Genomic DNA, 11,359 nt, shown 5'->3' on the forward strand with positions numbered 1-11,359 from the left:
GACAAGTTTCCTTACCAGTTTTCGTAAGGAAAGGTTGTATGCAATACAATCAGAAAAGTTTTGTCGATCCTAAGGATGCTAAAAGGTATGCTAGCTCCAGCGATCCTTTTAAGGACTGGAGTAAGCATCTCGGAGTTGGAATGTACGCTTTGATGAGATGATCAAAGATTTTGGATTTATACAAAGTTTATAAGAAACTTGTATTTCCAAAGAAGTGAGTGGGAGCACTATAGAATTTCTGATGAGTATATGTTGTTGACATATTGATGATCAGAAATGACGTAGAATTTCTGGAAAGCATATAGGGTTATTTTGAAAGTGTTTTTCAATGGAAAGCCTGGATTAAGCTACTTGAACATTGAGCATCAAGATCTATAAGGATAGATCAAAATGCTTAATAATACTTTCAAATGAGCACATACCTTGACATGATCTTGAAGGTGTTCAAGATGGACCAGTCAAAGAAGGAGTTCTTGCCTGAGTTGTAAGGTACGAAGTTAAGACTTAAAGCTCGACCACGGCAGAATAGAGAGAAAGGACGAAGGTCGTCCCCTATGCTTAAGACGTAGGCTCTTTAGTATGCTATGCTGTGTATCGCACCTGAAGTGTGCCTTGCCATGAGTCAGTCAAGGGGTACAAGAGTTATCCAAGAATGGATCACAGGACAGCGGTCAAAGTTATCCTTAGAAATTAGTGGACTAAGGAATTTTTCTCGATTATGGAGGTGGTAAAAGAGTTCGTCGTAAAGGGTTACGTCGATGCAAGCTTGACACCTATCCGGATAGCTCTGAGTAGAGATACCGGATACATATAATGGAGCAACAATTTAGAATAGCTCCAAGTAGAACAGTTATTTGGATTAGCTCCAAATAGAGTGTGGTAGCTGCATCTAGGAGATGACATAGAGATTTGTAAAACACACACGGATCTGAAAGGTTCAGACCCGTTGACTAAAACCTCTCTCACAAGCAACATGATCAAACATAAAACTCATTGAGTGTTAATCACATAGTGATGTGAACTAGACTACTGACTCTAGTAAACTCTTGGGTATTAGTCACATGGCGATGTGACCTGTGAGTGTTAATCACATGGCGATGTGAACTAGATTATTGACTCTAGTGCAAGTGGGAGACTGTTGGAAATATGCCCTAGAGGCAATAATAAAAGTATTATTATTATATTTCCGTGTTCATAATAATTGTCTTTTATTCATGCTATAACTGTATTATCCGGAAATCGTAATACACGTGTGAATACATAGACCACAATATGTCCCTAGTGAGCCTCTAGTTGACTAGCTCGTTGTGATCAACAGATAGTCATGGTTTCCTGGCTATGGACATTGGATGTCGTTGATAACGGGATCACATCATTAGGAGAATGATGTGATGGACAAGACCCAATCCTAAGCATAGCACAAAGATCGTGTAGTTCGTTTGCTAGAGCTTTGCCAATGTCAAGTATCTCTTCCTTTGACCATGAGATCGTGTAACTCCTGGATACCGTAGGAGTGCTTTGAGTGTATCAAACGTCACAACGTAACTGGGTGACTATAAAGGTGCACTACAGGTATCTCCGAAAGTATCTATTGTTTTATGCGGATCGAGACTGGGATTTGTCACTCCGTGTAAACGGAGAGGTATCTCTGGGCCCACTCGGTAGGACATCATCATATGCGCAATGTGACCAAGGGGTTGATCACGGGATGATGTGTTACGGAACGAGTAAAGTGACTTGCCGGTAACGAGATTGAACAAGGTATCGGTATACCGACGATCGAATCTCGGGCAAGTAAAATACCGCTAGACAAAGGGAATTGTATACGGGATCGATTGAGTCCTTGACATCGTGGTTCATCCGATGAGATCATCGTGGAACATGTGGGAGCCATCATGGGTATCCAGATCCCGCTGTTGGTTATTGACCGGAGAACGTCTCGGTCATGTCTGCATGTCTCCCGAACCCGTAGGGTCTACACACTTAAGGTTCGATGACGCTAGGGTTATAAAGGAAGCTTGTATGTGGTTACCGAATGTTGTTCGGAGTCCCGGATGAGATCCCGGACGTCACAAGGAGTTCCGGAATGGTCCGGAGGTAAAGATTTATATATAGGAAGTCCTGTTTCGGCCATCGGGACAAGTTTCGGGGTCATCGGTATTGTACCGGGACCACCGGAAGGGTCCCGGGGGCCCACCGGGTGGGGCCACCTGCCCCGGGGGGCCACATGGGCTGTAGGGGGTGCGCCTTGGCCTACATGGGCCAAGGGCACCAGCCCCTAGAGGCCCATGCGCCAAGATAAAGGAAAAAGGGGAGAGTCCTAAAGGGGGAAGGCACCTCCGAGGTGCCTTGGGGAGGATGGACTCCTCCCCCCCTCCTTAGCCGCACCCCTTTCTTGGAGTAGGGGGCAAGGCTGCGCCTCCCCCTTCTCCCCTGCCCCTATATATAGTGGAGGGGAGGGAGGGCATCGATACCTGAGCCCTTGGCGCCTCCCTCCCTCCCGTGACACCTCCTCCTCTCCCGTAGGTGCTTGGCGAAGCCCTGCAGGATTGCCACGCTCCTCCATCATCACCACGCCGTTGTGCTGCTGCTGGATGGAGTCTTCCTCAACCTATCCCTCTCTCCTTGCTGGATCAAGGCGTGGGAGACGTCACCGGGCTGTACGTGTGTTGAACGCGGAGGTGCCGTCCGTTCGGCACTTGGTCATCGGTGATTTGAATCACGACGAGAACGACTCCTTCAACCCCGTTCACTTGAACGCTTCCGCTTAGCGATCTACAAGGGTATGTAGATGCACTCTCCTTCTACTCGTTGCTGGTCTCTCCATAGATAGATCTTGGTGATTCGTAGGAAATTTTTTGAATTTCTGCTACGTTCCCCATCAGTAGTAGCGTCGTCCCATAAAAGGCGCTACTGCTAAGTGTAAGCATGCAACTACGTTGGTCATCAATGATCTTTTTGTGTACAATCTGAATTGTCAATATGAGTCTTCTCCGGTTTAGGAACCAGAGAAAACTCATATTGCGGCCACAAATTCTACATATATAGTTCAATGAAGACCAAGTGGTTGTGATAGCTTGAGAAGTAACATATTTAATGTGGTAAACACCCTGTTCGCGGAGCGAGGTGATACTAAACTTGTGGACTGAACTTAACAGTAGTGAGCTTTATCAAAAGGGGCTACTCCTAACATCAATAGCAGTAGCGCGGTATGGAATAAGGCGCTACGTCTATAACTAGCTTGGCAGCGAGGTCATGGCAATTATAGCAGTAGCGCTGTTTACAACAGACGCGCTACTGCTATTTTTATTTTAGCAGCGCGTTTTGGTTGCACGCGCTGCTGCTAAATAGCAGTAGTGCCGTATTTTAAGGAGCGCTGCTGGTAAGATTTTGTGTATAAGGTTTTTCCTAGTAGTGTTTGGTCGACAAAAGTAAGATCTGGACGTTCCTTTGCTGCCTTTTTCTATTCTTAAATGGAGATCGGGATTTGGTCATTCACAAGAACTTCGCATTGACGAATGAACTTGTCCGCATTCTTCTTAGGTACGCGCGGTTCGCCATTAGGTTTGATGGCATTGATGTTGTACTTTACGCCATCCTTCAACTTTTTGGCCGGGCCTCAAACTGTCTTGCTGCCTGTAGAAGATTTGCTCAATCTGGAGGGTTGACAGGAGAAAGATAGATCCGTTAATATATATACAAATCAATTAAAACATGTGATGATCACCAAATGCCTGCTTATATAAATATATCACGCTGGTCTTTGTTATTTGAAGATCATCATAGTTCTGGACTTCATCCCTTCGTTCGTCTTCATCGAATATCATATCACCCTCCTCGGTATTGTTCAGATATTGTGAGCCATCATCTTCTTCATTCTCATATGGCCAGCTCGGGGAGCGTATGATCTCGAACATGGCCTCTTCTCCTTCTCTGCCGGTATTGTCCTCCATAGCTTTTATTTAACTAATCTAGAAGAAATATATAACCATTTAGTACGCATCTCGAATAATAGTAGATAATTGATACACATCTCGAATAATAGTAGATAATAGATATGCATGTCGAAAGATAAAACTGAATAATAGTAGATAGTATGCATCATCGAATATAATCTCGGATACATCGTCTCGAATATTATCGAATAATATAATCTCGAATACATTGTCTCGAATATTATCGAATAATATAATATCGAATACATCGTCTTGAATACATCGAATACATCACTAGCTAATGCAGATCGAATACTATCGAATCATAGCTCGGGTGAGATCCCTGAAGAACCTGCCAGGTATTGGAGAACCTGACGCCCAACGCAACCATGTAGTGACGGACGTGCTCGTCCTCCTCCCTGACATGTTGACGTACCACCTCGCGGGGGACGCTAGCCTCCGCACCGAATGTGGCCCACGCGCCCACCACCAAAGAAGCTCTGGGTCGACAACGGGACCCAGGTTGCTCACCAAGATGCGCGCCCCTGAAGGTAGCACCTCCCAGCGCTAGCCCGACAGAGCCCAGTCCCGGACATGGCGCCTCTGAAGCAAGACATCGTCATGAACAGGTCGACGACGAGGATACGAGCCCGACATTGTTGACATCGATAATGTATGGAAACTAGTTTTTTTAGAGAAAAGGCTTAAGCCCGACTTCATAAATAAAGCCACAAGGCAGAGTCACAAGCCCAAACACCAACCAGGGCGAAGCACCAATAATCCACAGAAACAGAAACTAGGCATCAGGCACACGAAAGTATTAGGGGTACATGGCAACCTGCCAGACACGACAAGCAGGCCAGAAAGAGTAGCGAAACAACCAGCACCAAGAACGACGAAACAACGGCAAGCGAGGTTAGACATCAGGAGCCTGCCCGGAGATAGAGGACGCCGAGGCCTGAATTTTAGAGATGAGCAGGTCATGTGCTTCCCGATCGTCCTCCTTAGTCAATGATCTCCACTGCTGCAAGAATATACATGATTTGAAAAGAACGTCAGCAGCCTTCGAAGGAAAGACATGTTCAATGGTAAATTTGTTCCTAATCGTCCATAGAGACCAGCAAATCGCGCCCAAGCCAACCCATAAAACCCTCTTAGTGACCCCAACCAACAAGTTGGCGAGGTTTCTCAGCTCAGGAAAGGAGGAAGGATTCCAAGTAACCTGAAGCCACGACCGGGCACACCTCCACACTAGCTTAGACAATACACAATGAAAAAAGATATGATTCGTGTTTTCCATGGCACCGCAAAGAACACAGAACTCCGAGCCCAGCCCGTTACTCTTACGAATATGGTCAGCTACGGGGAGCCGACCTCTGAAAGCTTGCCAGAGGAAGATTTTAATCTTAGGAGGAACTTTGGACCTCCAAATGCAAGAAAACCTATTGGAAGGGACACCTCCGATGAGCCTCACGTACAACAATTTAACAGAGAACCGACCAGAGGCAGAATGAGGCCAAACAACAGAATCCGGCGTCTCCGAGAGCAGGGGGAAGAAGGCAGAGAGTCTTTGCCAGTCTTCCAACTCTTCAGGAGACAGGGGGCGGCGAAAGGCCAAGTCCCAATTATTAGCCGCCACCTCCGCGATGGAGATGTCAGGGTTTGGACAATACGAAAACAAAACCGGGAAACTAAGAGCCAGAGGAGTATCACCACACCACCAGTCGCACCCAAAACGAACCGAGGTACCATTACCACAATAAACTTAACATGATCCTGAAAGAGAGGCCTGACTTTAATAAGGTCCTTCCAGAACTGAGATCCACGCCAGGCACCGGCAAACATTGGACTAGAGTGAGGAAAGTATTTAGCCTTAAGAATGGATTACCAAAGAGAACAGGCCCCACTGGTCATAATTTTCCACCACCATTTAATTAACATACACTTGTTCATAACCAGCGTGTTAATAATGCCTAACCCCCCAAGGTCTTTAGGCCTACAGATGAGCTTCCATTTAACCAGCCTATACTTCTGTTTGTTATCAGCAGCGTTCCAATAGAAAGCACCCCTGTGCTTGTCAAAACCGGCATGGATGCCAACCGAAAGAAGATAGAAGCCCATAAGATACATTGGGAGGGAGGAGAGGGAAGCATTAATGAGAGAAACTTTGCCAGCGTTGGTATTATATCTACCTTGCTAGGGAAGAACCCTGTTTCCCACCTTAGACACAGCCGGAGCTAAGTCCTTTGCATGAAGCACAACAGGAGAGATAGGAAGTCCCAGATATTTGAAAGGGAAGGAGCCCAAGGAACAGTTTAGAAACCTAGCCACTCTCAAGGCCTCCGAATCATCAACACCAGTAACGAGGACCTCACTTTTGGAGTTGTTGATTTTCAGGCCCCATACGACCTCGAAGCATAACAGGATGAACTTAAGGTGGGCAATGCAGGCATCATTAAATTCAACCATAATGATGGTATCATCAGCATACTGCAAGTGAGTAATACCGTCAGGGACTAAGTGAGAAACCACAGGCAAGATATGACCATGCTGAGCAGCCCTAAGAAGGATGCGAGAAAAGGCATCAGCCACAAAATTGAACAGAACAGGAGAAGCAGGGTCCCCTTGACGCAAGCCTCTGCCATTAACAAAAAAATTACTAATATGGCCATTCACAAAGACCGCAGTGTGGCCGCCCGAGACCAACTGCATGATACGATGCACATATGCCCCGTCGAAGCCTTTCGCAAGAAGAACCTGCCTGAGAAAAGGCCAGCTAACCGAGTCACTGGCTTTCTCAAAGTCAAGTTTTAAGATTACCGCTTTAGAGTTACGAGACCGCAAATCATGAACAATTTCAAGAAGACAAAGGACCCCATCTAAAATGAAGCGCCCTTTGATAAAAGCAGACAGGTAAGGACTGATGACTCTATGGGCAACAGGGGACAAGCGATTAGCAAAGCCCTTAGCAGGGAACTTAGCAAAGTTATTAATCAGAGCAATAGGCCTAAACTGGGAGATCAATTCGACACCTTTAACTTTCGGGATCAGGGATATCACCACATAATTAAGGCGAGAAATATCAACAGTACCTAGACAAAACCCCTGGATAACATTACAAACCAGCTGCCTCAACTAAGGCCAAAATTCCGAAAGAAAGGGATCGAGAAGCCATCAGGCCCGGAAGCAGCATTCGGGTTAGCAGAGTTCACCACATCCCAGATCTCCTTATCAGAGAGGGGAATCATCAACAAAGCATTTTTCTTCGACCGAAATCTTCGAACTATGGTCCCACAGGGTAGGAGCGATGGAAAATCCCGAAGGAGGTTTGGCCCCTAATAGCGAGGAGAAGAAATCAACCACGTGAGAGAGGATTATAGACTGGTCCGAAGATCACACTCCATTAATGATCAGGCTGTTAATACCACACCCCTCCTCCTACCGTTAGCAATGGCAAAGAAATAAGCCGTGGGGGAGTCCCCTTTCAAAGTCCAGTTAAGCGTACCCCGCTGGCGCCAGTAGATTTCGGCCTGATGATGCAACTGCGTCAAGGCAGCCTCAAGATTATAGCGCAGAGACCACCCATCGTCAGAGAGCCCAGAGGAATCAGCCGCATGGTCAAGAGACAAGATTTGAGCTTCTAGGAGGTCTTTCGAGCTTCGCTCCTTAGCAGAGTGGTTACGGGACCAGCCTCTAAGAAATTTGCGCAAATTTTAAGAGCAAGAGTGCCAATCATCTAAAGGACCAAAGGAACGAGCGTTATAAGAGAGAAGGAGGGTAATCTTCGAGGCCAGCATATCAATAAAGCCGTCGACCAGCAGCCAGGAAACGTCAAATTGGAACCTAGTAGGAGGTCTATGTTGATGCATCCCATCATCCAGAAGAAGAGGGGTATGGTCAGAGCCAACGATACTTTTCACGACGAGGGAGGCCCGGAGAAATAGCGAGTCCCACCTAGGACAAATGAAAACTCTATCAAGAACATATCTGATCGGATTGGCCTGATGTTTAGACCAAGTGAAATGGGCTCCAACCCTAGGGAGCTTGTGGATGGCATTGGAGCTAATAAAGTCATTGAAGGCATTAGCCAGAGGCCAAGAGAATTTGTCATTACTTTTATCACACTAGTAGAAAACAAGGCATTTGTCCCGGTTCGTAAGGGCCTTTAGTCCCGGTTCTTGAACTGGGACTAAAGGGTCGTTACTAATGCCTCCCCCCTTTAGTCCCGGTTCTAACACGAACCGGGACAGATGGTCCTCAACGTGGCTGGCGCGCTGAGCCCAGGCAGGGGGGCCTTTGGTCCCGGTTGGTGGCAACCGGGACCAAAAGGCGATGTTTTTCTTTTTTTTAAAGAAAAAGTGGCTACTTTAGGGGTTTTGGGGGTTATTTTTAGGTTGTTATTAGCTACCTAATAGAGAGAAGTGTCCTCTCTTATATCTTCGTCCTTGGTTTACCAACACTGCTGCTATGTTCATTTCACCCGCTGATATAATAACTCATGCATGCTCGCATCATACATCATCATGTATAATAACAAGTCCTACTAATCATTTATCATCATACAACTTCTACTCGTTATTAATAATAAGTCATACGATCATCATCCTCATAGTCATCGAACCCAACCCTACATAATTGTTCTTAGCACATGATCATCAGTATCAGGTAGGACCTAAACACCCTTAAGGTAAAATAGCATAAAATAATATAGACCCTGACTCTCCATTATGAAGAATGGAGATCATCATGTCTCCAATTCTTGTGCTTCGCTGCCTTTTGCTTCCAAGAAGCTCCTTACGACTGTCCATACATTTTTTTCCATTATTTGATTGTCATGTCTCCACTTCTTTTAGAAACCCGGTATGGACAGTTCAGATTCGTAGGAAGACCTGGTTGTATGTTCAAAACATGAAGGCTACCGTGCGTATACATCAGATGAGGCACACAATCATTCAGGATTCTCTATTGAAAAACATAGTAATAACTTCGTAGTTAGCAATGATGTACGGATGTTGTAATAGTAAAAAATCTTACTAGGATATCTCCATGGTAGTTACAGTAGTTCAACACGTGCACTAGTGGCACGTATTGACCATAATGTTGAGGAGTTCAATTGTAGACACTGAAATTCTCAAGATCAGTACAAAATGCGATCACATGATTTTTCTCCCTATAAGTTAATTCGGAGCCATCGGTGTAGTGGGTTTTGTCTACCATGTTCCGCACATTCTTTGAAGAATGAAAATAAGATGTCAATGGAAATAAGATGTCAACTATTTTGAAATAAACAATATAAATTACTTAATAATTAACTATTTTAAGCTCACATGGGGGAAGAATTGGAGGTGTATCCACAAGGACCCAAATCGATGGTCTGTCTTGCTCGATTGTAGGATCACCAAGATCCATGGTGACAAGCATAGCCTCATCAAAACCATACATCTTGCAAAGTGCTTCCCAATTTTTGCAACCAAAATGGGTTACACTCTCAGCATTGTATAGCTTTACTTGAAAATCCACACCATGATGGGTCCTTAGGAGAATTTTTTTGGTTTCCATACTTTCATGGTCTTCAAAACCCATCCTCTCCAAGACATAGCGTCTTGCATAGCATGGGATAAGCTAGTCGAATTGGAAAAAATGAAAAATACACGGTAAAATAGTTGAAGTCGTGCTTAATTACAAAAAAACTATTGTCATCGTTGCGTACCGTATGAACATCGAAGGTCTCCTCGAGCTTAATGCTGAAGCGCCGATCTTCGTCCAGCTCAATGAACCTGTCGCACATACCTCGGTCGTCGTGGCACCAGTCGCACTCCCCCGGGCGGTTTTCATCGTCCGAGTACGACATTTCCGGCCTATGTTCATAATTAAAATATTAAACTAGATCATTACTATTAATCACGGGTTGACTATCGGTGATGGTACGTAGCTCCTCTTTCATTCCCGAGTGCATTATTACACCAAATTGTCTAGCACACGGGAATGAAGGAGAACTTTTCCAATATGAGCATTCAATAAGCAAAACCAAATCATAAAATAAGCAAAACCAAATCGTAAAATAAAGTAGTATTCAAATTAGCATGCATTCAATTATAAGCAAAAGTACATCATCTCTTGGTGTCCGTACATCATCGAATATTATCACTAATATAGCATCACTAATACAACTAGAACCGTAGCGCCCGACGGGTATCGTCGCGGGCGGTGGACACGCAAAGATAAGGAACCATCACAGGATCATAGCTCAAGTGAGATCCCTGAATAATCTGCCAGGTATTGTCGAACCTACCCTCCAATGCAACCATGTAGCGACGGACGTGCTCATCCCCCTCGCTGACACGGTGACGTACCACCTCCGCGGTGTCCGGAAGCCTCGGGACCATCACTGGCCCACGCGACCGCCACCAAACAAGGATCGGGTCAACAACGGGCTGCCTCCTCACCAACCTACGTCCCCCGGAAGGTAGCACATCCCAATACCAGCCCGGCGGAGTCCAGTCCTGAACATGGCCCTGATCAAGCAGGCCTCCACCGCCGAGTCGACGACGAGGAGGATGCGGGGTAGGCATCACCGATGTCGATGCTGGAACTACTTCTATATATAGTTAAATAAAGTAGTTTTATTAATTAAATCAACTAGTTCAACTACTAAGCACTTACTATAAATAAATAAAGTAGTACTTACTAAAAACAAACTACTTCTATATATAGTAAAATAAAGTAGTTTATTAAATCAACTAGCTAGTTTAACTATATATGAAGAACTTACTATAAATAAAATAAAGTAGTACTTACTAAAAATAAACTAGTTTAACTATAGTTCTATTATTTTTCTAACTAATTATATTTAAAACTTTCTCTTCTTATTTTTTTCATTTTTCCTCTATTCTAAATATGAACATATTCATAAATGACTTATATCATTCACAATTTTCCTATACATACACAATAAGTTGACAAAGAAAATACTATGAACAAAAAAATCATTAAAATTCTATGAACAAAATTACAACAGAAAAAAATCATACAAATTCTATGAACAAAAAAAATCATAAAAAATTGACACATTCGATCTTTGCATATATATATGAACATACAAACATGCATATTCAACAATAATATCACCAAAAAAATCTATTAACAGAAAAAAAATCTAACACAATTATATGAACAAATTAATTACACAATATGAAAAAAAATCTAACAGAAAAATCTATGAACTACACATCTAAATTACTACACATCTAACAAAAAAATCTATGAACTACAAAAAAATCTAACAAAATTAACTACACATCTAAATTAACTACTACTAACGTCAAATTAAATTAGTTGCTCACGGCGACGGTGACGGCGACGGCGAGGTGCGGCGCGGGGCGGGGCGGGACGGCGACGGCGGTGGGGTGGGGCGGCGCGGAGAC

Source organism: Triticum dicoccoides, chromosome 3B (assembly GCF_002162155.2).
Source record: "Triticum dicoccoides isolate Atlit2015 ecotype Zavitan chromosome 3B, WEW_v2.0, whole genome shotgun sequence".
NCBI classification, from domain to species: domain Eukaryota; kingdom Viridiplantae; phylum Streptophyta; class Magnoliopsida; order Poales; family Poaceae; genus Triticum; species Triticum dicoccoides.